Source organism: Saccopteryx leptura, chromosome 3 (genome assembly GCF_036850995.1).
Source record: "Saccopteryx leptura isolate mSacLep1 chromosome 3, mSacLep1_pri_phased_curated, whole genome shotgun sequence".
NCBI lineage: Eukaryota > Metazoa > Chordata > Mammalia > Chiroptera > Emballonuridae > Saccopteryx > Saccopteryx leptura.
This window is the reverse complement of record NC_089505.1, coordinates 300,193,718-300,219,942: the sequence shown is the minus strand read 5'-3', so window position 1 is coordinate 300,219,942 and position 26,225 is coordinate 300,193,718.

The window sequence follows — 26,225 nt, the reverse complement described above, 5'->3', positions numbered from 1 at the left end:
ATTTTGACTTTCAAGTTTTATTATTTAAAAAATATATTTCATAAGACTGTTGTCGCAATAGATAGTGATTCCTCTGATGGTCTGGCAAAGTCAAGTGAAAACCTTCTGGAAAGGATTCACCATTGTAGATACCATGGAAAGAGGCCACAATATCAACATTAACAAGAATTTGGAAGAGGTTGACTTCAATCCTCATGGATGACTGAGGGATTTACAACTTCAGTGGAGGAAGTAATGGCAAATGTGGTGGAAATAGCTAGAGAACTAGAATTGGAAGTGGAGCTTGAACATGGAGCTGAATTGCGCAAACTCATGATGAAACTTGAATGCATGAGGAGATGCTTCAAGTGGATAAGTAATGCAAACTGCTCCTGGTGAGGATGCTGTGAAGAGTGTTGAAATGTCAACAAAGGATTAAGAATATCACATAAACGTAGTTGATGAAGCAGCAGCAGGCTTTGAGAGTACTGACCCCAATTTTGATATAGTTCTACTATGGATGAAATGCTATCCAACAGCATTACATACTACAGAGAAATTGTTCATGAAAGGAAGAGTCACTGTTGTCTTATAAAAAATTGCCACAGCCATCAACCTCCAGCAACCACACCCTGAGCAGTCAGCAGCTGTTGTTATCGAAGCAGGATCATCAACCTGCAAAGATTATGACTCACTGAAGGCTCAAATAATAATTTAACATATTTTAGCAATAAACTATTTTTAATTAAGATATATACATTGCTCTTTCAGACATAATGCTATCACACACTTAATAGATGTCAGTATAGTGTAAACACATTTATATGCAATGAGATACCAAAAAATTTGTTTCAGTATCAGCTTTATTAAAGGAATCTTGAACTAAGCTCACTATATTTCTAAGATATGCTTCTACTTTATTAATGTAATGGTTTTCTAAAACAACAAATACAGAAAGAGTTAGAGGGTATGAAACAAAGCTGAGAGAAAGCAGATAATGCTAACTAAACACGATAAAGCAGAAAAAGTAAATTTTTGAAATTTAAAAATAGTTGACACTATACAACAATGACAGGAAGGGGAAGAATGAGAACAATGGGTATTGAATTACTATCTTGAAACCGTCTGTTTTGTTGCTCATTGCTCTGCCCTCAGTGTTAGGGAAGGAGTAGATGCTTAATCAGTATTTGTTGAGTGAGTCATAGAATCAAAATTTCATAGCTGAAGGTGATCATAGGTCTGATCTCCACCCATGCTCCTCAGAGTCTGAGAATCCCATGCTGTTTGCTAAGGTGTATGGCATTAGGCAGGTGTGTTACTAAAAGGTATACATTTAGATCTGCCTTTGAGGGACTATGCTGCACCAGCAGAGTCCACTGACATAGCTGCCACCTGTCTGTTATCCTAAGACTTTCACAATTGGGCTGTGCTACACAGGACTTGCTCCCAAGAATTACTGAACAAAACATATGGATGTGATGTCTTCCCAAGGTAAGACTGATGGGCAACGTTTGCTCTGTACATCCTGTCAGGTTGGCCAAGATTTTCTGAGCTTCACTGAAGACTGAAGCTCATTCTACCCAACCCTTCTTTCTCTCTCTCTTCTCTAAGGCATAGGACATGCATTGAGGTGTGAGAGCTCTCTCTGACTTTGCCTGCTCACACTCCCTTTATTTTTCAAAGGAAATTCCACCAATCTCTTTTACGTCTAATTCTTAGTATTACTATGCCACTGGAGGAACCAAAATGACATAGCAAGGCAAGAGAGTGGACTCTGAGTCAGACCTATTGGATATACAGCATGATTCATTCATCTGTGCCACAAACCAGAGTGGCTAGTAATTGTCCAGGCCCTGAGTAAGAAAGGTGTGGAAAGAAGAGACAGACTCAAAAAGAAAAAGGATGAGATCAGGAGGTCTCTGCATAGCCCATAGCTTGCAAAAGCAAAAGCAAAGCCCCCGGTATGCTTTATTATATAGTGCAAAGCCATATGCAAATAAGGAAGTCTCTGATACAAAGTCACACAGCTGAGGCATAAACGGGAATCTTCATAAGAGTGCACCATGCCACACCATGCAACAGTCAATGGTGTGGGAAAGATCTTAGCCTTAGAAGGGTGTGGGTAAGTGCTTAGTCCTAAACTATAAGGACATTGTCAGCTTACAGCCTGTCTCCCACATATCCCCCTATTTATTTATATTTTTTAATATATTTTTTAAAGGTTTTTAATTTTTTTTTATATTTTACTTATTCATTTTTAGAGAGAGAGAGTAGTGAGAAAGAGAGAGAGAGAAAGGAGAAGGGAAGGAGCAGGAAGCATCAACTCCCATATGTGCCTTGACCAGGCAAGTCCAGGGTTTTGAACCAGCAACCTCAGCATTTCAGGTTGACAGTTTATCCACTGCGCCACTACAGGTCAGGCCCCCCTATTTATTTTTTAATTTTAGCTCATGTACTGAGATTTGCACTCATCTGATTTCCCAGATTCCAATTCAGAGACAGATTGGAAAAATACAGAATAAACACAAAACTAGTATAGCCAAAGTTAACAGATACCAAAACAAGTGTCTTAATACATTAAAGGGATTAAAGCCTTTTAGACCATTAAGCAAGTTCTTAGCCAATATAGCAGGATCTATAATAGAGTCTTTGCTGTTTTGAATGTCCTTAATATGTTCACCAAGTCCATGCTGACACATCACTGTTCCACATTCCCTGCAAATGCAACCTAACTCCACTTCTGTCCCATAGAAAACTCACAAGAAGCAGGAGTCACACACATCCAGGAAAAGTTCACATGGCACTGGAACTGTTGTCACAATTCCACACTCTGAAGCTAGCCTCTAAATCCCATAACCACTGCTTCCAACACATTATGCTTTTGTCTCAAGCTTAATGTCAACTCTGAATTTCTGGCGATGATTCAGGTAGACTGGAAGGGCCATCTGTTGGCATATGTGGAGATGGAGCTTTTTTTTTTCTTTAACCTGGAGAGATGAACCCAGAGGGACTTTTCCTGGAGTTTTGCAGCCTTGGGGGTGGGAAGGAGAACCTTGAAATTCACTATGCTGGGTGGTAGAGGTAATTTTTTTTAACAGAAGTGGGCAAATCTGACTAGCTGAGAGTAGCAACAAGGCCAATTCTGAGGACAGGAGGTGAAAAGAGAGAAAGACTCTGAATTTGGAGAGTAGATCTTGGCCTAAAATAAGGTTGGGGCACCAAAGCAGGAGGAGAAAAGAGTGTGTAAAGGAGACACTATGTATTAGATAAGGCAGTGGATCTGTGGCAAGAAAGGAGGAAATAAGACCATCAATACCCACAACAGAGATCTTTAAGGGATGAGCAGGACCCAAATATTCAGGCCAAGGCAGAGTAAGTGGCCCCACATCTATAAGAAATGAGATCAGCTTACCTGCTACTTGGATGGTCATCTTACTCTTCCATGGTGAAGTGAGATGGGGTTGACAGCCTGAGGCACCTTCAGTGGCAAGTCCCAGGAGGCTGGGCAAGGTTAGGTCAATGGTGGCTGAGGTAGGGGTGAAAGAGACTGAACCCTTCCTTGGAGGAGCGAGGGGCCAGTCTACTTTTCAGTGTCCCTTTTTCCCACAGAGAGGGCATGGCCCTGGCAAGGGCCAAGGAGCCAGACAGGCTTTTGCCCAATGACCTTCTTTTCCATACTTGAAGCAGGGCCTGGATGGAGTTGTATGAGGCCCCTTAGGGGCATTGGAGCCTTTAAGGGTGGCCACCAAGAGCCAGCATTTTGCCTGACCTCTTTGGGCTCTATCTGCCTTTTCCTGTTCCTCTCAGTCATTATAGACCTAAAAAGTCATGCTCAGGAGATCTCATTGTGGGGTTTGAGGGCCCTTCTCTGCCTTTTTAAGCTTTTTTCATATATTGGAGGCTGATTGGAAGCAGATGGATGGAGAGTGTATTGTGCAGGAGGAGGAGGTTTGGAGTGTGCTAAGAGGACTTAATAGGTGGAAACAAGTTTGACAGAGAGAGGGACAAAAGCAGAGTAAAATAAGCCTTATACAATTTCTCTTGTGGAGTCTCTCCTCCTGGCTCATGATGTCTCACCAAATGTTCAGGAACCCACTGAGGATCCTCAGCAGACCTAGGAAAAACACAACATATCCTTGGTCCCATAAGAGAACAAGGTCTGGCCTTTGCCAGATTCCTGTGAGCAGATCCTTCCATCACATTTCAGGGAAGGCTTTCCTTGTTAGTTTCAAGAGTCTCTAAGCCACTAAATGGCCCTGTACATCAGCATTCAAATTTTTTTAAGTAAAAAGAACATGATAAAGAAGTTTTGCAGGAGTTTCAGAGTATGACTCCTCCTTATTTATATTTTCTAATTGACTTTTTTATTTTGAGTTTATAATTTTTTTCTTTTTTATTGATTTTAATTTATTGTTTACATAGATTCTAGTGTCATCCCAAATGCATCCCGCATCCCCCGTGTTCCCCTCAACATCCCCTTTGTCCCCCTTCCCATTCCACCTTTCCCCCTTCCCTTCAGGTTTATCCCATCCTATCATCCCCTTTCCCTCTGTCCTCTAATTGACTTTTAAGTGTTTGATCAGCAGGCTCTAAACCTGATTAATCCTAATACCTGAGTTGCTATTTTGCTCTCAGTTCAGAAAACAAAGAACACAACTTCACAAAGCACCAACTAAATTAGCAAGTCTTTAGGGTCTACATCCCATTCTATTTAAATTTAAATGAGTGCTCCTTATATGTTCCAATCTTAAAGCAAAAATGTAGGGAAGAAACTTTTATTTTTTCAATACAAGATCTGGCATTTCCAATTTTTAGCATGCAAGAACTTAATTTAGGTCTTAAAAATCACATTTTAGACAACATCAGACAAAAACTAAATAGAAACTAGAATCAGACAAACTAGAGAGAAACCTGGGATTTCAGAGCACAAGTAGACTAGAATTTTCTGACAGAGGAATTGAAGGATGGTACTAAACAAAATCTCCCCAGGAAAATTTGCTCTCGGTAGCTGCACAGAAAATTTTGTAGCCAGATCCACAAGGGGTCCCCTGCCTAAATTTCCAGGCAAAGAATATAAAAGAAACAAAATAATAGCTCCGAGAATTATTGCTAAAACTTTAAAGAAAATCGGACAATAATAGAAAAAGCTGTAAGTTTAATAGCTGAGTCTCCTAACCATTCTCAAATTCCATAGTTGCTGTAACTGGCGGCTCAGGTTGACCATGACAAGACTTCTCCTCTACCTAAATTTTAGCTGAGCAGCAGACTAAGCAGCTGGAGAGAACTAGGAGCAGCCACAGTCCCACATTCCTTGGCCCCCAAACCACAAAATACAGCACCAACTGCCAGAGAGACCACCACCTTCATTCCTCCTGCCATAGTTTCCTCACACCACTGCCTTTTTGGAACTTTGCTTACTTGCTCCCCTGTAGCAAAAGTAACCATTCCTTCCTCTGGGGACCAGGGGTACACATCTTGAATATATCACAAAAAGTATTCTAGCAGCATAACTATTCTTACAAAAAAGTCCCTTACTTTTGACCTTAATTGTCCCATAATTTATTACTCCCGACTATACTTTCCCCAAAAACTTTACTCACTGTGCACACTCAAAAAGTTCCATCACATGCCTTTAGTTTAGTTTTCTCTTCTTTGGGTCCCTGTTTGGGTGCCACTTGTTGTGAACCAGTGTGGCTAGTAATTATCCAGGTCCTGAGTAAGAATGGTGCAGAATGAAGAACTAAGATTCAAAGAGAAAAAGGATGGGATTGGGCAGTCTCTGCACAGTCCATAGCTTGCAAGACCAAAAGCAAAGCCCTCGGTCTGCTTTATTATATACTGGAGAGCCATATGCAAATAAGTAAGTCTCTGATACAAAATCACACACACCTGAGGCAAAAATGGGAATCCTCATAAGAGTGCAAACCCCCCCCCACACACACACACACCATGCAACAGTCAAGGGCATGAGGAAGAGCTTAGTCTTAAAAGGGTTTGGGGAAGAGCTTAGTCTTAAAGTAAACCCTAGGCTATAAGTACTTTGTCAGCTTACATCCTGTCTCCCACAATCTGGAAGAACAATAGCAATAAATAACTAGGTATACTCAAGGAGAACACATGCCTTATGTCTTCCTTAGGTTTAGGAGAGCTGAGGCATGCTTTCAGACAAGAGAGCTTACCTAAGCTAAGACTTGCTTACTCATTCAATCTATCCTCTAAATTGGTAAGATAGTTCAGCCTTAAAACCTTAAAAATATGTTACCCTTCCATTTTCCTTGGGGTCCCATGGTAATAAATTCTACATCCTGAACATTCTCATAGACTACATCCTTCTCACTCATTAAAATTATGGAGAGAGGCCCTGGCTGGTTGGCTCAGCGGTAGAGCGTCGGCCTGGCGTGCAGGGGACCCGGGTTTGATTCCCGGCCAGGGCACATAGGAGAAGCGCCCATTTGCTTCTCCACCCCCACCCCCTCCTTCCTCTCTGTCTCTCTCTCCCCCTCCCGCAGCCAAGGCTCCATTGGATCAAAGATGGCCTGGGCGCTGGGGATGGCTCCTTGGCCTCTGCCCCAGGCGCTAGAGTGGCTCTGGTCACGGCAGAGCGATGCCCCGGAGGGGCAGAGCATCGCCCCCTGGTGGGCAGAGCATTGCCCCTGGTGGGCGTGCCGGGTGGATCCTGGTCGGGCGCATGCGGGAGTCTGTCTGACTGTCTCTCCCCGTTTCCAGCTTCAGAAAAATACAAAAAAAAAATAAAAAAATAAATAAATAAATAAATAAAATTATGGAGAGAGGTAAAATCTTCCATTCCCTTCTAATTTTTGCATCCCTTGAAATCATTGTATTTGTGTTTTACAACTAGCATCTAGATTTCATACCCCTTATCTCCACTGCAATGCATTCACTCAGTGCTAGGTTACCTCTGGACCATATACTACCTCTGATACTCTCAATCCAAATTGTCCATTTATGAACTCAGTTTGTTATGCCTCCAACTTGCTAACATCAGTATGTCACTGTGCCTACTTTTATCTTGTTGTAGTACCTTCCACCATGCACCTTTCTATAGTCCATGCGTTAGTACCCTGTTACCTTTATTTCCTACTATATCCAGCCTAAATTTTATAGTGAGTTATGCAATCATTTTTATCTTTTGAAGTTTTTATGTCTTTGAAACATTCTATAAACAACAAATTGAGTAATAACTAAATAAAAGAATATTAGTAAATAAATACCTGTAAATATGGGATATTTTTTTGTTTTGATTTTTTCCCCTTATTGCAATTAGATTCAATTAGCATATTGAATGTTTAGTGGGATGGAAGAATCCCTGGCCTAGGTCTCATCCTCTGTGAAAAACATGATTTTTTTCTGCCATTCACTATCCAAAGTAATATTATTTCATTGTGTGTCAATAGCATGTGTCTTTATTATTAGTTATTCTCAGTCAACATTTAGAGTCTCAAGAATTATCAAGTATTCAGAATGATTCTAAGTTGTAATTTGCATAAACCTATTTTCATCAGTCCTTTCAACTCTGAACATTCTTTCTCTCTTGTCCATAAGATGCCAGGATTTTTTACTCTATTTTTAGTAGAGACTGAATTAGTTAAGAATGCATCACTGATAATCTCAGTCATTTTTTAACAGTCATATTTTCTTTCATGCACTTTATTAAAGTACCAAAAGTTGTTTTGACACTTTTATGCTAAAGTTCCTCTCTCATGTATGATTGGAGCCACAGGTTGGACAGAAACACTGTAGGTAAATATCCCTCTTCTACTATTGCTTATATGGCAATGATGATAAAAAAATATTCAAGATAATTAAATCTTAATTTATGTACATTTTAAATTAGTTTAGAATATATGGAAAAACCATTAAAAATTTGTGATTGTCAAAGTTCATTTTTACTCACTTATTTCTGATTGTGACTTTGCCCCTCCCAAAGATGGCTAAGACCCTCAATCAGATTCAACAGTAGACTCACATATACTACTGTTAAATGTCCGTGCTCCAAACCTCTCTCCCTTCCCCCTGTGGAATCTAGCCTAGCAGTACAGAATATCCAGTGCCCAGGCTGGCTGACTGTGAAGCTCCACCCTATCCAATGTACCTGAGCTGCTGTGCTGGTGCTGATCAGAGAAAAAGGAACTCGCCTTAGCTGGGCCAGGTGTGAGGAGCTTTTCCTTAGCATCCTACTCTAGCAAGAGTTGTTAGGTCCTGAATCAATGCTTTCCACAGCTGGCCCCTGGATGTGCCAACCCCAGGCCTCCACAACAGGAGCATAGTGCAGAACAGTGGCAGATACTGCCCATTACTGGACCTCAGCAACCTTTTTGGAGCCACAAGCAATTCAGAGTTTGTGGCTGCCTCTGCTGGGCACAGGTGTACATGGAAATACCAAGCTGCACTCCTAGGCTGGCTTTTACTCACTTTGGTCCTGGGGGAAAGTCCACTCAAATGGCCAAGTTTCCTGAGTCTCGCCTCCTGCAGCCTGTCTGCTGGCTGCTTGTTAGTCTCAGCTGCTGAAAAAACCTCTGCTAGAGCCTAGAGCCTGAAACAATTCAGTGATTAGGAAGGGGGGTGGGTGTGGCTCCACCCCTTGGCCCCAGGTATCAGTCTGTTGAGACTTTTTTCACAGACCTCAGTAAGATGTGGCCCCAGGAGTCTGGTGGGTGTGGCCTCTGAGACTCAGAGGTGTGGTCTGCTGGCTCTGGACAGTTTTGACTGAGTCTCCTGTGAGTTGAAAGCATCAGATATAGACTTGGGAGAGTGTAGGGGGGGAGCTCCCATCTCAATACCAGAAAACTGAGTCACTGACGCACCCCCTGCTTCCTGGCCTCTCAGAACAAACTTTGTCATGACTGGGGTTTGAGAGACTCCCAATGACAAAGCAGCCTCGTTTCCCCAGGTTGATGCCACTCAGAGGTGACTGCTCCACCCAAGAAAAGTAGTACTGGAGGTTGCAGTACTAGAGAATGATTCATCACAAGGGTCCTGGTGGCCATCCCCCACAGTATCTCTCCCCGGGCCTCCAACTTTTAACTCTTCTCCTACAACTCCTGTACTCTCAGATCTTGCCTGCCAGAGCCCCAGGTAAGTGGCTGTGAACAAAGTTTTCTGAGCAGGCTCTTTAAAATGGAGCCTGAGTCCGAAAGCTGTGTCTCTTTCTCATGGACAGAATCCTGGCTCTTTTCACAGCTACATGCTATCTGGACTCCTCTTCTAGGCTCTGGGGCTTTAATCTGGGGTTCTGGGCCTGGGGCTGAAGACCCACACGTCTCCGGGCAACCCACCCTGCCATGAGAGTCCCTCTGGGCCATTGCTCACTCCTAGGAGTGGGGCAGCCCTTCCAGCATCTCTGCCCTTCCTACCAGTCTCGGTGTGGCTTTTTCGGTGATCCTTGGTTATAGACTCCTCTTAGTTTAGTCCAAAGTTGGTTTTTCATATGATTATTCTTAAATTAAGTTGTAATCCAATTTGGTCCTAAGAGGTGGCAGTTGGAACATCTGCCTACTCTGTCACCATCTTTCTCCTCCAGCCATGAACTATTTTTTTGTTTGTTTTGTTTTGTTTGTGAAGATGACTTTTTTTATTTTTTATTTTTATTAGTTTTACTAGGGTGACATCAATAAATCAGGGTACATATGTTCAAAGAAAACATGTCCAGGTTATTTTGTCTATCAATTATGTTGCATACCCATCACCCAAAGTCAGATTGTCCTCCATCACCTTCTATCTAGTTTTCTTTGTCCCCTCCCCCTCCCCCTCTCCCTCTCCCCCTCAGTAACCACCACACTCTTGTCAATGTCCCTTAGTCTCGTTTTTATGTCCTACCTACGTATGGAATCCTGCAGTTCTTGTTTTTTCTGATTTACTTATTTCACTCCATATAATGTTATCAAGATCCCACCATTTTGTTGTAAATGATCCAATGTCATCATTTTTTATGGCTGAGTAGTATTCCATAGTGTATATGTGCCACATCTTCTTTATCCAGTCTTCTATTGAAGGGCTTTTTGGTTGTTTCCATGTCTTGGCCACTGTGAACAACGAACATGGGGCTGCATGTATCTTTACATATCAATGTTTCTGAGTTTTGGGGGTATATACCCAGTAGAGGGATTGCTGGGTCATAAGGTAGTTCTATTTTCAGTTTTTTGAGGAACCACCATACTTTCTTCCATAATGCTTGTACTACTTTACATTCCCACCAACAGTGAATGAGGGTTCCTTTTTCACCACAGCCTCTCCAACATTTGCTATTACCTGTCTTGTTGATAAGAGCTAATCTAACAGGTGTGAGGTTGTATCTCATTGCAGTTTTGATTTGCATTTCTCTAATAACTAATGAAGATGAGCATCTTTTCATATATCTGTTGGCCATTTGTACTTCTTCCTGGGAGAAGTGTCTGTTCATGTCTTCTTCCCATTTTTTTATTGGATTGTTTGTTTGTTTGTTGTTGAGTTTTATGAGTTCTTTGTATATTTTGGATATTAGGCCCTTATCTGAGCTGTTGTTTGAAACTATCATTTCCCATTTAGTTGCCAGCCATGAACTATTAAAACAACTCTTTCTGCTTTGCCTTTTCTGATTCTAACTCATCACTAGTAGAGTGTCTGTTGCTCCATCACTTGTCTGCCCAGGGTGAAATAGCTTTCTGTGAATTAAGAGTCTATTTTATATCAATGTCAGGACTTAAAAAAATTTTTTTTCTACCAATTATAAAGTCAGTCTTATAAACTCTATAGAGATAATTTGGTATCCCTAATGTCTACATTGAAGATTTTTGTTGTCTTTAAAAGGAATCCATAGGTGACAGGGAGAAATAGTTCTCTGAGGGAAAGTAAATATTGTCATCTTTGTTCTAGGAATAAAGGTAATGACAGATTTTCTGCACATTTCCCTTTAATAGAACATTATAGCCTTATTAAATAAAATAAGGCCAAGGCTCATAATAAAAGGTACACATCTCTAGATATAGCACATTACATCACAACCACTTAAAAAGTAAAGTCTTGTTTCAAATTGTTCATCCAAGAAACATGTGGACCCCAGATTCTTATTTGTAAACTATTGATACGCCAGATAAACCTTTGCCTCTCATTCCTAAAATCACCTAATTTTTAAGGAAAAATTATACATTGTTACATTATCCCAGCCATATGATGGATATTTAAAAAATGTACTAAAAGTAAATATTACCTGAAAACTGTTACTTGCAATTCAGTTTTATTATGTGCAAAGTAACTGAAAGAAAAAAAAATTCCCCAAAACTTCCCACACAGCTTAGTGGGCTGTGACTGTTTTGATGTTAAAAGAACACACAAAAACTTTTTCCCACTTCTGCTATATTTTTATATCTCAAACATATAGATGAATCCCCACCCAGAGAATTTCCAGTTCAGAGGACAGAAAACCCAGATGTGCTTGCAATGTTAGCCGTACTCTGGACTACAGACACAGTATTGTTCTCACAAAATAAATAAATGAACGGGAAGACCCCTCCATTGCAACAGCCTTACAGGGTCCTGTCAGAGGGTCTAGTGCAACTGGACACTAGATTAATGAGCAGTGGTACAACATGAGGCATGCAGTTTGTCTAAGTTACAAATTTCACACTTTTTGCAGAAAATCCTCAGAAGCAGAAATCATAAAAAGAAAAGTGAAAAATAATTATTATGAGTATATGCATTTCTAGAACAATTACAGCCTCTATTTATATGAAAATATTTGACCCAAGTTAATAATATGTTTAGTAGGGATTTTGTTTTCATTTTATAGACAGAAATTTGAGGGAAAATTCTTACACTTTTTATTTTGTAGAATAGCACAGTATGTTACTTTAACACTTTTTAGGTAGCTCCTTTGCCACCTAAGCTGGGTCAATTGTGCGTTTATCCCATCTTGTACATGATTGGTTTAGCATGTGTGTACATATGCACTTGCAAACAGATACACATACACATGTGTATGAGTCAAACAGCAGTTTATCACAGTTACTATGAGTATCTTTTTACCTATTTCATAAAAATTATTTTCTTCTACTGTATAAATACTAACTGGAAGTCAGAAAGAGGTTTCAGTGACCAGAGAATCTCAAAACCACACCGCCGGCATTAGTAACTTGGTCCCAGTTATAGCACCAGATCTCCAGCTTCTGAGTCCATCAACAACCCCCCAAGAGTTTTAGGTGGCAGTAATTTAAAAACTACTTTAGTTAAAGACTGATAAATAGTACCAGTAGGTACTGTGTAAATATTGCTTCTGTGTCATGTGCCGTTCTAAATGTTCTACATATATCAACTAATTTAATATTCAAACATGAGGCAGGTATCATGACCCTCATATGCAGATGTGGCAACTGATGAGCAGGGAGAATAACTTGAGCAAAGACACACTGCTAGTAAGTAGTGGATCTTGGATTTGAACCTAAGCAGGAGAATTCTAGAGTTCATGCTCTTAACATACATGAGACTACTTCTCAACAACCAGACATTTATGAAGAGTTAAATTAGCATAAATTCAGATTTAGTTTTAGGTAAACACATGTTAGACAGCCTGAATTCCAAACTATGAGTCATAAAAGGACCAAAAAGAGACATGGGTACTTCAGAAAAGAGAGCAAACAATGCAGAGTTCCATATGTTGGTTGTCAGAATTTGTTCTTCAGGGGAATGAAACCAGTTATTCTATCTCTTACCTGTTCCCCATCTCCATTTCCTCACACTGAGCCTTTTTATGACATTCCCTGTAAGCTTTGCCTCACAAATGGAACTTGAAGCTTCTAACCCCACCCACACAAAGAGAACTTTAAAAAGTCTCAAATGAATTTAGCCAACCCTTCCTTTTCTATAATAAGGAAAACAAATCCAGGAGGGCCAATGGTTTGACCAACATGGCTCCCAATTGGTGTCTCAGCTGAGTCTAAACCACCAGCTTGCTAACCTTCCACCCATGGAGGTTTCCACAGCCCGAGGCCAAAAATCATAGGACGTATTCTGCCAAGACGGAAATTGGAAGGAGGAGGGATTTGTGTCAGTGACCATCTGGGGCTCAGGAGCAAGAGGGAGGCCGTCTACTATAGTGCTTCCCAAACTTTTAAATTTCATGGAGCAGTGAAATTTTAAATAAATATAAAAGATCCATCATTGGGTTGCCAACATGTTCATTTTGCCAGGAAAAGACATTAAAAACAAATAAAGGCAAAATAAGTATAAACTATTTTCACCACCATTTCATACAGGAACAGAAATGGCCATAGTAGAGTTTAAGACACCCCTTTAAATGAAATTAAGTCAACTCTATGAAAAAGTCACCTTCTCGTAGCTTTTCTTCACTTAGCTGAGGATGAATGCATACTTCATCAAGGGCCAGCTCCAGGCTGATAGCCAATATTTAAGAACTACCAGAATATGGAATAAGCCTATGCAGAGGGCCAGAGAATTGGACTTCAGTCTGTCACTCAAAGACCCTGTGTGACACAGACCAGGCCCTTCCATGGCATTGAACCTCAAACTGGTTCATTTAGAAAGCAAAACCTTGTGCCCGGCTCTGCAAGCTACCATTCTAAGAACACTGAATTATGCGAATTGCACCAACTCTACAGATGCTCTTGAGAACTTGGCTTCTTCATAAAGCCCTTGTCCCAGGTCTGAGTCTCGAGAGAAAATGCTGACAGGTGAGGAGTGGCCCACAGCTGCTGTACCTGGTGCTGAGCATTTCGCCTGAGTCCACTAGTAGATTCTATTCCCTTCTGGGAGAAGAAAATTCAGAGGACCAGGGCTATTCTAAAATGATCAGTCACCCTATTTTTTATGATAACTAGTATTCCTGATGCCCTTATAACATTGTCTTTGTAGAGAAAAAATAAACAACAGAAGAAAGCAAGGAGGAAGGTAGGTGTAGAGAAAGGAGGGGAGAGAGAATGAGTGGATGACATTAACCTTATTTAAAGTAAGCCCCTGCTAGGCACTGCTCTGAGGGGTCCCTGATCTCAGCATCACTGCTGGTACATTCATCCCTTTGTGTGTCCATCAAAGGACAAACCTGAGCAGAAGAATGGAGTCAAGCTTTCCAATGCATCAGCAGACGAGGCTCTTCCCTCCTTACTGTTCTAGGGTCTGTAGAGGGGAGATGGAAACCCTTCTGGCACAATTCTGCAAATCCTAACAAAGCCTGGAAGAATTCAGTTAGACTCTTTGGATCAAATACAGTTTAAATTTGAGAGGAGAAACCACAGGAAACCTAGAAACAACAAGGTAAAAGCAGATTTAACTAAGAATTTCCTTCCCTCAGTCTGTTGTAGTCACACCCATAATATAATTATAACCTAGCATTTGCATTTAATTACACAGTGTTGAGAAACACTGGGTTTTATAGCAAAGCTGAAACTAAGGCAGAGCTTTATTGCCAATAGGTTCTGTGCTTCTTTCATGAGGAATGAATTTCAGAGCAGGCAAATACAAATCTCGGCTACATAAAACATAACGAAGAAGTTTATTATCATGCGAAACACGGACATATTTACACACACACACACACAACGGTACAAATAACCAAATGTTACAAACTGGCTTAGGCAAAAAGTAAGCTCTCAAATGTTAGGTGTTATCATCATCATCATATTTGCAAAATATGATTCAATATTTTTTTTGCTTCCATGCCCATGAAATAAAACCTACAGTAGGGTCAGTGTCAGGCCTCGAGCTCCTTTTTTTACAGAAAACCCACAGCATTTGGAGGAGCAGTATACACCTCCTTTGGTGTTACTCCACTTCTTTTATTTCGGTCCTAAACTCTGGAGGTGTTAAAAAAAAGGGGGGGAGGTCTTTCCTTGGGGTGGATTTTGTGGTACCAACCGCAGGAATTTTGCATGACTTTGGTGCATAAGTAATTGCTATCATGAAAATTCCTGATTTTTCAAAAATAAATGATGCATAAAAGGCACATAAAAGTTCAGTTAATAAGTCCCAACGCGTTCAAGAACATATCTTAGCTCAGCCAATGGAACTAGTTTTTTATTCAGTGGAGACCTCTTAAATGCATTGCCTCACTGCACAGTAAATCTATTCTTTTAGCAGGTTTATTCCTTTATCTGGTAGTCAATTAAGTGGCCTTTCATGAAATGTAGCAATGACATACATTTGTGGAGGGAGGTATATTCTTATAACTTGTCTGATTATCTTTGGGTTTTAGCATGTATTATTTATGAGCATTATTTCTTGAGCAGGTTTATGCCTTCATCAAGTAATCATGAACACATTTAAAGTATAAATGTGAGTCTACTGCAACTGGGACCCACCATGCCTTTAACAAGGTTCATTCTTGCACAAATATCTCATTCAATTTTGAGGGAATTGTATCCTGAGAATAAAATATATTTTGTCATTTTCCCTCCTCACTCTCTAAATTGTAATACCTACACTACACGGGAAAGCAATCATCACTGTTGAATGCATCCGACTAAATATTTCTAGCTACAGAAACGCCACCAGCTTGTTTCATATATCTAAGATGAACAGGGAAAAAAGCTCTCAAACGCCACCACAGCAGTGGTACTTCCTCCACCCAGGAGGAACTTCACAGAGTACATATCAGATAATGCACTGATACATGTGTGGGAGACAGAATGTAATCAGATTTTTAATGTTCTGCATTATTAAAATTTTGTTTTTCTTAAACATTCCATCTGACTGGTAAATCACTTTTCCCTGCTGCAAAAGTAAAAATAAATAAATTTAAAAAATGAAGTTACTATTGTATCATCAAAGAGCAAATCTTAATTTAAATTTTGCATAATTTATTTTGTACACAAACATGACAATAGGAATATCAGTTTGATCAACAAGTGTAATGTTTGCCTCTAATCTGGTCATTAAGCTAACCCCTCCTCTTTAATTAATACTTTTTAAATTCACCATTATTTTGGAAATAAGGTAATTGTGTGGTTGGGTAATGTTATAACCCTACACTGCTGTTATCTTTTAAATGTAGACACCAGGACCAATCTACAGATGAATCATCTGCTCTTAAATTAAGGAATATTATGAGTCAGTAATCGTATGACATTCTTTTTTTATGACTATAGCTTGGGTTATAATGTGACAAGAAAAAAAATGTAATGTTTCCAAAATGACAGTTTTTTAGATTTGTGTTGCCTGAGGTAGTTCAGCTGAACAATAAACTATAATTTGATTGATAGAAAATTGAAGTGGTTCATCTAGTCTGCCAGTCTAGCCTAGCACAGCTCTGAGTTTGCATGTATGATGATGTATCGTGGTTTTAGAGATAATAGTGTTTGTATTAGACAGGAGATTTTTTTCCCTCCCACGTCAGAAAGGGGAACTTGATTACATAGGAATGATCAAAATATGCCATGGATTTGCATAAAATCAACTTTGTTGGGTTATAAATTTACAAGCCAAACTACATGATACAAATAAAGCCTTAGAACTGTTATTTGTAAGGGGTGAATTGGCCATGTTCTGGCTGTGGAATTATTCAGTCTGAGGTAGTTGGCATCTGCACCTGAGAAAAGCAGGCAGACTATACTTATGTCACCTTTATTTCAAACAAGTGCTGCCTCGATCAAGAGAAATCTTATAGATATCAATTATATTGAGGTGACTGAAGTCTAGAGAGAAAAAAGATGCATTGGAAAAAATAATAGAAGAGTAATAAGAAAAGCTAAACACCTTAACCATATGAAAATTTAAATAACAAATTGGTAATCAAAGAATATCAAGCTATTTATAATTACCTGCTGAATGTTGATGATTTCTCAGATTTAACCTACCACAGCAAATTGAAATTAAGATTTCTGAGTTGATTTTGCGTTTCATTTTCAATAGCACAGTCCTAGTTCATCTTCTGTTATTAACAGACAGTTGAAAGAACTTTTGAATATTAGTTATTCAATTCAAAAATAATAACAAAAAGTTTCCAACTATATATTTTTGTCTTTCAATTAGTACAGAAAATTAAATGTATAAAGATATCTCAAAATTACTATAAGTTTACTAATAACATCCAGGAATGCTAAGAAATGAATGTCAGAATATTTCAATTAAGAGCATATTTCCAAGCAGAGAAGATAAACATTTTAAAAGGAAAATTCTAGGATTGGAATGGTATATTTTATATACCATTTTTTTCTCAATTCAGAAATGAATAATGGTCAATGGAAAGGAAACAATAAAAAATGGAGGATGGGTTAGTATCACTGCTGACCTATATAATTTATTTGATGTAAAATACAATGGAAGCATTTTCAGCTGTAATTAAAATAAAAATTAAAAACTTTTGTTGCCCTGGACTGTTGGTTCAGTGGTAGAGCATTAGCCTAGCGCATGAATGTCCTGGGTTTGATTTCTGGTCAGGGCACACAGAAGAAGTGCCCATCTGTTTCTCCAACCCTTGCCCTCTTGCTTCTTTCTCTCTCTCCCCCTCCTGCAGCCATGGCTCAATTGGGGTGAGTTGGACCCAGGTGCTGAGGATGGCTCTATGGCTTCCACATTAGGCACTAAGAAAAGCTTGGTTGCTGAGCAATGGTGCAATGTCCTAGATGGGCAGAGCATCGCCCCCTAGTAGGCTTGCCAGGTGAATCTCAATAGGGGCACATGTGGGAGTCTGTCTTTGCCTCCACTCCTATCACTGAAAAAAAAAATTTTTTTTGTTAACATTTAAGCAGTTAGTATTAGCCAGTTTATTGTGAGATGAGTATATAACATGGATGAAAGGACAAATCAGTGCTACCTTTTTGGAAAGCAAGTTGAAAATATAAATATCATTTCTTGAATGCTCACAACATTCCAGGCACTATGCTATTCATATTTTTGTTCAAGTATAATTTTTATTAATTTCTATCAAGAGCCATAAAAAATTTCATAGCTTCTAACTTATTAATTTCAATTTTAAGAATATATCTTAAGAAAATAAAAAATAATTTGATATATGTATATATTCATTGCAATACCACTTGCATAGGAGAAATTGATGATAACCATCATGTTCAGAAATTACTTAATTATGCTAAATCCCTTTAGTCACATACTGTGATTACACAGCCATTGAAAATTATTTTATGTAGAAAATTTGATAGCATGCAAATTGTGTATCTTATGTTAGGTAGAGAAAGCAGGAAAGAAAATTGTATTTATTATCTATTTTAAAAGAAAATTGTGCACAATTAGAATAGCAAAAGGGTCTAAGGAAATAGTTGGTTTAAACATACAATTTTTCTTTTCTTCTTTTAACTTTTTGATATTTGATCAGCATGCCCTAATTGGATGACTCGTGATCCCATTAGTTTCACTTTTCCCCTCCCTGAATTGGGTAATCTTCATCGTACATTGGCATAGAGTGCCCCTCACAGGGGACTAGAAACAGTGTAAGTGCTGGGTAGAGGCAAAGCTGTCTTGGAATCCCAGCTCCAATACTAACTAGTTGTATGGCCTGGAACATGTAACCCAGTGTTTTTCAATCCTTTTACATTTGGGGACTAGTGAAAATAAGAGAATTAATTTCGGGGACCACTAAGGCAGAAATCACCATGAGCCTAAGTGAATTTGGCTAAAATCATTAGGTCTATAATCTTCATACAACATCAGGGTAATTAACTCTTTTGTGGACAGGCACAAAATTTCTGGCAGACTGGTCCATGGACGTACAGTTGAAAAACACTGACCTAACCTCTCTGGACCACAATTAATTAATGGACTTACGTAAAAGATTCAGAGAAGTCAACCTGATCAACATTAACCCAATGAAGAAGAAGGTCCTGGAAAAGGTAATGTTTAACTAGTCCTGGAGTATGAGCTGGCATTCCGATAGGGAAGGGGTAGAATGATGTGGTCTGGCACTAGCTGCCAATCTCAGTATTGCAGAGTAAGAGACTCAATAGAATCACACAATGGAAAGAATGCAATGCTCAGTATCAGGATACTAAGGGGATTTCCCCAAGTTTGTAATTCACTGCATTCAGATATTAATTTTCAATTATTTTTGTTCCCAAGTACATTCACTTCTGTTATTCTGGAAAAAATTTGTCATGCTTTTCTCTCTCCTGGAATTTGTAAAATATAATTAAAGTATGGAAACTTTGAGATAGAAGGGACATCACACTACCACAAAGAGCACCATCGTCTTCATTCCTTTTTTTTTTTTTTTTTGGTCTTCATTCTTAAGATGAAAAAAATAAGACCTAGAGATTTAGGATTAGCCACAATGCTTGGTACTTCTGTAACTGTTTGCAACATGAAGGTTTTGTTTTTTGTTGTTATTGTTTGTTTTATTTTGTTTTGTTTTGCTTAACAATCTAATTAGTTTACTTCTTTCAAGAATTTAAAGTAATAATCTTACATCCTCCTTCAGAAAATTTAGTATTTATTGTAATTATTCAGTTTTTGCTTTTAGAATCAGCAAATTATTCTGGAATTTATGAGCATTTGCTGATTTTCTGTTCTAGTTATTTTATTTTTTCTTGCACAGTTTTATACTCTGCATAAGTTGGGTTTGGGTTTTTTTGGTCACTGTATCATTGTTACTTATGATTTTTTATATCTATATCTTCTTTTATTACTTTAACACTTTATCCTACCAAAGAGGTATTAATTTTGGTTCTCCTACTTAGATTTGGAAATTGAGGACCTACCAAGGATGACCAACTTGGTTTTGGTATGAAATTTTGAAAGTAATGTTTTCATGATATAAGAACAATATCACACAATGTAAGAATAATATCATTGAGACAACATTGAAATATTTATACATTTTGAGATGTATATGTTTTAATTTATATGGTAACTACTGTTTTTATGATAAATTTCCATAGTCTAAGTCAAGAGCTTGAAACCACAGCCTGCTGGCCAGATCTAGCCCATTACATCTTTCATAATACAGTTTTCGTGGGACACTTCCATGCTCAGTTTTTGTTTTAGCTATATCTGCTTTCTCACTGCCTAATTAGTTTATCTCTTCCAAGAATTTAAACTAATAATCTAATATTATTACTTGAAATAATATTAAAGTGTTGACTAGTTCTGACAGAGACCACATGGTCCACAAGCTGAAAATATTTATATTCTGGCCTTTTACAGAAAAAGTGTTCCAGTCTCTGTCTATGCAATCAGTACTGCTTCATATATCTGAATAGATATACAAGTTATCTTTAGACGCATTAATTTCAACGTCAGTAAGTGTTTCGCCACCAAAGCACTAATCAGTAAAAGCATTACCTTCTATAGAGTTAAAGCTAATGAATTATTTTTGGATTTTTCATTTAGTATTTTCAATTACCATTCACTTTATGGTAACTGAAAGTTCAGAAAACACAAATAACTGGGAACTACTTTGTGTGTATGTGTGTGTGCATGTATACATGCGCATGTGCATGTAGAGAGAGAGAGAGACAGAGACAGAACTGCGTTAGTGGACACGTGAGGCAGAAGGTTCAAGACTCTTCTTGCCCATCTCCTTTCCATCCCCAGGGACAAGTTTTGACATATGGATGTTGAACTCAGGGCTCTAGGTACCATTGCATGATAGTCTTTTGCACATAGATTCCATTCAATTTCGTCCTAGGAGTACTTTTCACCAGACAATCAGACATAGTTTATTAATTTGTCATCCTCTGTAGTGTTTTTCCTCATACTTCCTCCACTTGGCACTCTTTTCCTACTTTTCCTACCTGTCTGTATATCTCCACTCTGCTCCAGTGGATAGAGCATCTGCCTGGGATTGTTTTTTTTTTTTGTTTTTTTTTTTTCATTTTTCCGAAGCTGGAAACGGGGAGGCAGTCAAACAGACTCCCGCATGCGCCTGACTGGGATCCACCCGGCATGCCCACCAGGGGGCGATATTCTGCCCCTCTGGGGCGTCACTCCGCTGCATCCTGAGCCATTCTAGTGCTTGAGGCAGAGGCCACAGAGCCATCCCCAGCGCCCGGGCCATCTTTGCTCCAATGGAGCCTTGGCTGTGGGAGGGGAAGAGAGAGACAGAGAGGAAGGAGAGGGGGAGGGGTGGAGAAGCACATGGGCGCTTCTCCTGTGTGCCCTAGCCGGGAATCGAACCCGGGACTCCTGCACGCCAGGCCGACACTCTACTGCTGAGCCAACCGGCCAGGGGCTGGGATTGATATCCAGTCAGGGCACACAGGAAAAATGACCATCTGCTCTTCCTCCCTCCCTCTCCCCTTTCTCTCCCTTTTCTCCCTCCTGCAGCCAGTGACTGAATTGGTTCAAGTGTAGCCATGGGTGCTGAGGATAGCTGGGTTGGTCCCGGCATCAGCCCCCAGCACTGACAATAGCTTGTTTGGTCTTGAACATTAGCCTCAGGTACTAAAAGTAGCTCGGTATTCCAGCATCGGCCATAGATGATGGGGGAAGGGTGCATGTAAGACTCTGCCTCACTATCTTCCCTCCTCCTCTCACCTTAAAAAGAGAGAGAGAGAGAGATGTTCAATCTCTTATTTTCAGCACCTTCTAACTACTTAGAATCTAGCCAAAAGGGTATGTCCAAACCTTCACCTCTGTGCTGTGTTTCTCTGCTATTACAGAAGTAAACAGCATAAAAACCTGTTACAACTATGAAAATTTGTGCACCAATAATTTATTGACCAAGCGTTAACACTAAAGTTTAAACTTAATTTTAAAATTATACTAAGAGTGCTATCAGTGACAAACCTATTCTTAGATCTTAGATTAACCCATCTGCAGCTTTTCATTCTGCTAACCATATTTTAAAAACAAAACCTCGTTGATGATTTTACAGAACACTCTGGGTTGGTATATGGTCTTACAAAATGTTTCTTGTAATCTTCTTTTATGAAAATTCTCTGAGGACACATAAAACTAAGTATTGTGAGCAGGTGAAACCATGATGCTGGAGAGGTGAGAGATCTAAGGCATCTCTTCTTGGAGCATTGATTTTATTTTAAAAACTTTTTAAGAAAACAATGTAAAACAATGCAGCGCCCCTTTACATGTGTAACAGTATTGGGGATTAGCATTAGAAGTTCACATTAATTCATAAAAATACACAAGATAAAGGGCTTCACAGATGTTCCTTTAGCCTCTCTCTCACCATCTCACAACCCCTCCACATTCCCAGGAAGTATCACATGTGGCCTCAGGGTTCGTGGCAGTGGGAAAGATTGCACAGAACATCCACACGAGAGGCATTGCTTACACAACAGCACAGGATAGTCTGCACATATGGCTATGTGCTCTTCGTCAAGTCCTTCGGCTTGTTTACTTTTCAGCTACCTCATTTTTTAATGAGAAAATAGTTTGATTCACAAAATAAGTAAATCACTAAACTGGTATTAAAAAGTATGTTTAGGGGGAAAAAACTGTCTTGGTCACCTACTGGTGTCCTACAAAGACAGAGGAATTGGAAGGAAGATTTAGAGCTAGATGTTTTGGAGCTCAATAAGCTGAGAATATTTAGGCAAACTGAATGAAAGAGGAAGAGAGACGACCGCCAGTGTCTCACCATTTTATCAGGCTTACGTTGTGTATTTAGGTCTTTGTATCATATGCACTAATGACTGTGTACACACATGAGGATTAAATCTCCAAAAAACATATGCTTGTGTTTTTGGCATCATGTATGACTCGTTTATACATTCTCTGTATACTTTAACATGCACATAAAGTCTACCTATTGTGTGAAGAAATAATAGGCTGGTGTTAGATTTTAGCAGAGATATTTAGATTAAGTATCACACCAGTGGTTTTAATCTTTTATGTAAAGAGACTGACTTAACATCTGGAAGTTTTACAGGGCATGTATTAAAAGTTGCTGAGTTAAAGAAGGTGGCCTCTTATTATTCGGCACAAAATAAAACGGACACAGTCATATTCGGATAAGCCATTTTTGTCGTTAATTTAATGGGGGGGGGAATCCTGTGCTCCAATGCAATTTAGGATTTCTATGTTTGTTGATATTACCTTTTAATGTGACAACCATGACACCATTTTCCAAAACAGACGGATTAATGTCATTTAAAAAAAATTACTTCACCTAAACAGGTGTTTCCTGTGTATGTTTGACATGAAATTAAACATAGCTCCAGATGCTCTGTTTGTAGCAAAGCCAGTTAATTTTATTAGAACATTTAATCACCGATCAACAGTGTAATAGAAGGGCAGGGAACGTGAAGCGGAGATTTAGCAGAACTTCCTAATGAATTGTGAATTAGTTTATATAGGGAGACCAAGAGAACAACAATGCCGCTTATGTGAATCCCATAAATGGATTCATTGGGGCTGGTTATTTTTCCTGAATTCTGATACCGTTCAAATTTAGAAGCTCCCCTAGAATCGCAAAGGTGTGTATGTGTGTGTGCGTGCATGTGCAGTATATGTTGTAAGCTGAACTAATTCTGCAGCTACTTCGTATGAGCAGGATCAGTTTTTCAGTCCGGCTCTGGTGGGATTTTATAAACACGACTTTCTCCGCCCCAGTGAGCTCAGCTCCTCTTCGGTGACTCCCCGAGCATCCTTGTCCCCTGGGTTCCCGGGGCCGGCTCTGTCTGTGCACAATCAGCAGACAGCAGCACAGACCCCAGCAATGCCAGGCTTACACATCATTATATGCCTAGTTATTTTTTTCTCTAAGATTAGCTATAGATTTCCCATTAATTATAACATCAGGTTGATTCATCATTAATAAAATAAATCTCAGAGAACTGTCACTGATTTCTTGACTAAAATGAAAACAAATGAAGAAAACCCAGTTCTGTCTTTGTTATAGTCTTATCAAATTTGTCTTTGTACCCGCACGGTCAAGGCCAGAGCTGGAACAAAATATTCATAATTTTCTGCTTTGAAATATTAGTGTGCCCATATGCACTAATAAAAACTTAAAGCCCTGCTATGATTGATGTTTTTGTTGTCCCGTCACCTCATTGTATAGAAGTTTGTTTTAATGAGTTTCTCTAATGAATATTTTATACTGCTACTTGGATGAATGGCATATGGTAAATGCAAGGTAAATTATGGCTCTTTAAATAAATATTTTTCATAAATTATTTATTTTGTGATGCCTGTATTGGTAAGATGTCATGTCAGATAAAGATTGGAAAGTATTTACTGTAATACTTATTTGTAACTTGAAGAAGTAAAAATTTTTAATTATTAACAAGCCTCCAATATTACCCATGAAACTCGTGGCAAAATTAGCATAAACTCTATTACATTATGAATTTGGGTAGACAGCTCCCATTCTAAAATGCAAAAATAAGATAACCTTTTATGTTTGGAAGAATTTTTATGTGGTACTATGAAAATAAGGATAAAACTATTTCTATAAAGATTTTAAAAAGGGGATCTTGGTAACAACCAAACTTAAAATGAAATTTAATATTAAGAGTTATTTAATCTCAGAATTATATTCTTAAAAGCATAATATAATTATTTTAATTAAGTAACCAGATACTTTTCATAGGCTGCTAATTTCGGGGAGGGATATATTTGAATGAATGGGTTTCTTCATCTACTAAATATTAATAGCAAGTATTTATTGACTTCCTCCGTAAACATTATCTCATTAACTTCTCATGGTAATCATGGAAATGTGTAATGTCATCCCTGTTTCTACATCTAAGAAAACAGGCTTGCAAAGCTGGAAAACAAAGATATGAACCCAGAGTAGATTAGCTACAATGTGTATGGCTTTCTAGCTAAATTGAGAAGGCCCCCAAAATATGCCATCTCCTTTGTAAAGATTTTAGATATTAAAAATTTAAATATTCTCTATTGCTATATCATTATATTATCTAATAATAGTAACCGCTGATGCTTTAGAGAGTGAATATTTTGTGCCTGGTACTATGTGTTCTGCCTACATCAACTTACAAAATCCCCCAAAAGGATGCTAGGACATGAGTACTATCATGACCACTGTACAGATGAAAAAACTGAGGCACAAATTGTAGAGGAACCTGCCAAGCTCACACAGCTTGTAAGCAGCAGAGCTAGCATTGAAACTCAGACACAGAACAGAGCCTGTGCTCTCAATAATGAAGCATATCATGTTGTATTGATGCATGTTCAAGTGTTTCTCTCCCCTGAGAATATAAGCATCCTGAATGTATGAGTGTGTCATTCATTGTGTGATCCCAGGACGTACAACATTGCTTGGAAAATAATAGATGTTCAGTAAATATTTGTTGAACTGTGCTAACTCACCAATATCTCCTGTTTATACATACCTTCAAAGCTGATTTTTTTCAATGTTTTAATTCCAAAAAGAAGAAACATAAACAAATGCTAACAGCTGGGTGCTAAAATTCAACCGTATAAGGCTCCACCCTTCCTCACGCCAGATTTAATTATTATTTTTGTTATTATTAGTGTGTGTAGCTGCAACAACTCTTTGGGTCAAAAAGAAGAAAATATTTATGTCTACACGCATTTTGGCTACATTCAAAGCTCCAGTTTATTTATACGTTTGTCCATTCAGGCTCATTATGTTTATGCTGTCATTGGTCCATGAACATTTAAATTTAACATCAAAATGTCAAACACATTAAGTTAGAAGCCAGATAGAACCTGTGCTAACAATTTTATTAAGTAAGATAAGAAGTCACATATGGTACCTTAGTATAGTATGCATGACACCAGCACATAAAAAGAATTTTCGAGTAAGAGAACATGATATCATTTCCTTAAAGTGACCCATAAAGTGAAACATCATTATTAATTAAGTTAGGCTGATACACATGAAAAAACTCAGGCTCAATTTTTTTTTTCACTTAGAAAAATGTCAATTTCCTCTGGTTCAGCCTACTGCGTAACGGAGTGTCAACTTTTATACCATACCTGGATGACCAATTTCAGAATACAGCAAAGCATTCATGCTATACTAAACTATACAAGGTGCATCTCAATTCTATTTTAGTAATTTGAGAGAAATATTTTGATTTTATAGTAGTTTCAAGTATATCTTTCCCAGAACTCTATTTTTAAAACAATTCTAAGCCTACAATCAAACACTTCTAGATAATGTTTACTCTAACATTGTTTTGACATAGAAAATGGAAGTCTATAGTATTATTCATATCTTTTAGCCTTAATACATAGACTACCTCCTGCAAAGTTAAAATCTTACCTTTGAGTTTCTGCGAGTTTATTCAGAGGCCGCCAGTGTAAGGACTGGGAATCAAAAACATCATGGAGTTTGGTGACATATTTTGGAACATATTGATTCCACAATATCTAGATAAACAAAAAGAATTCAT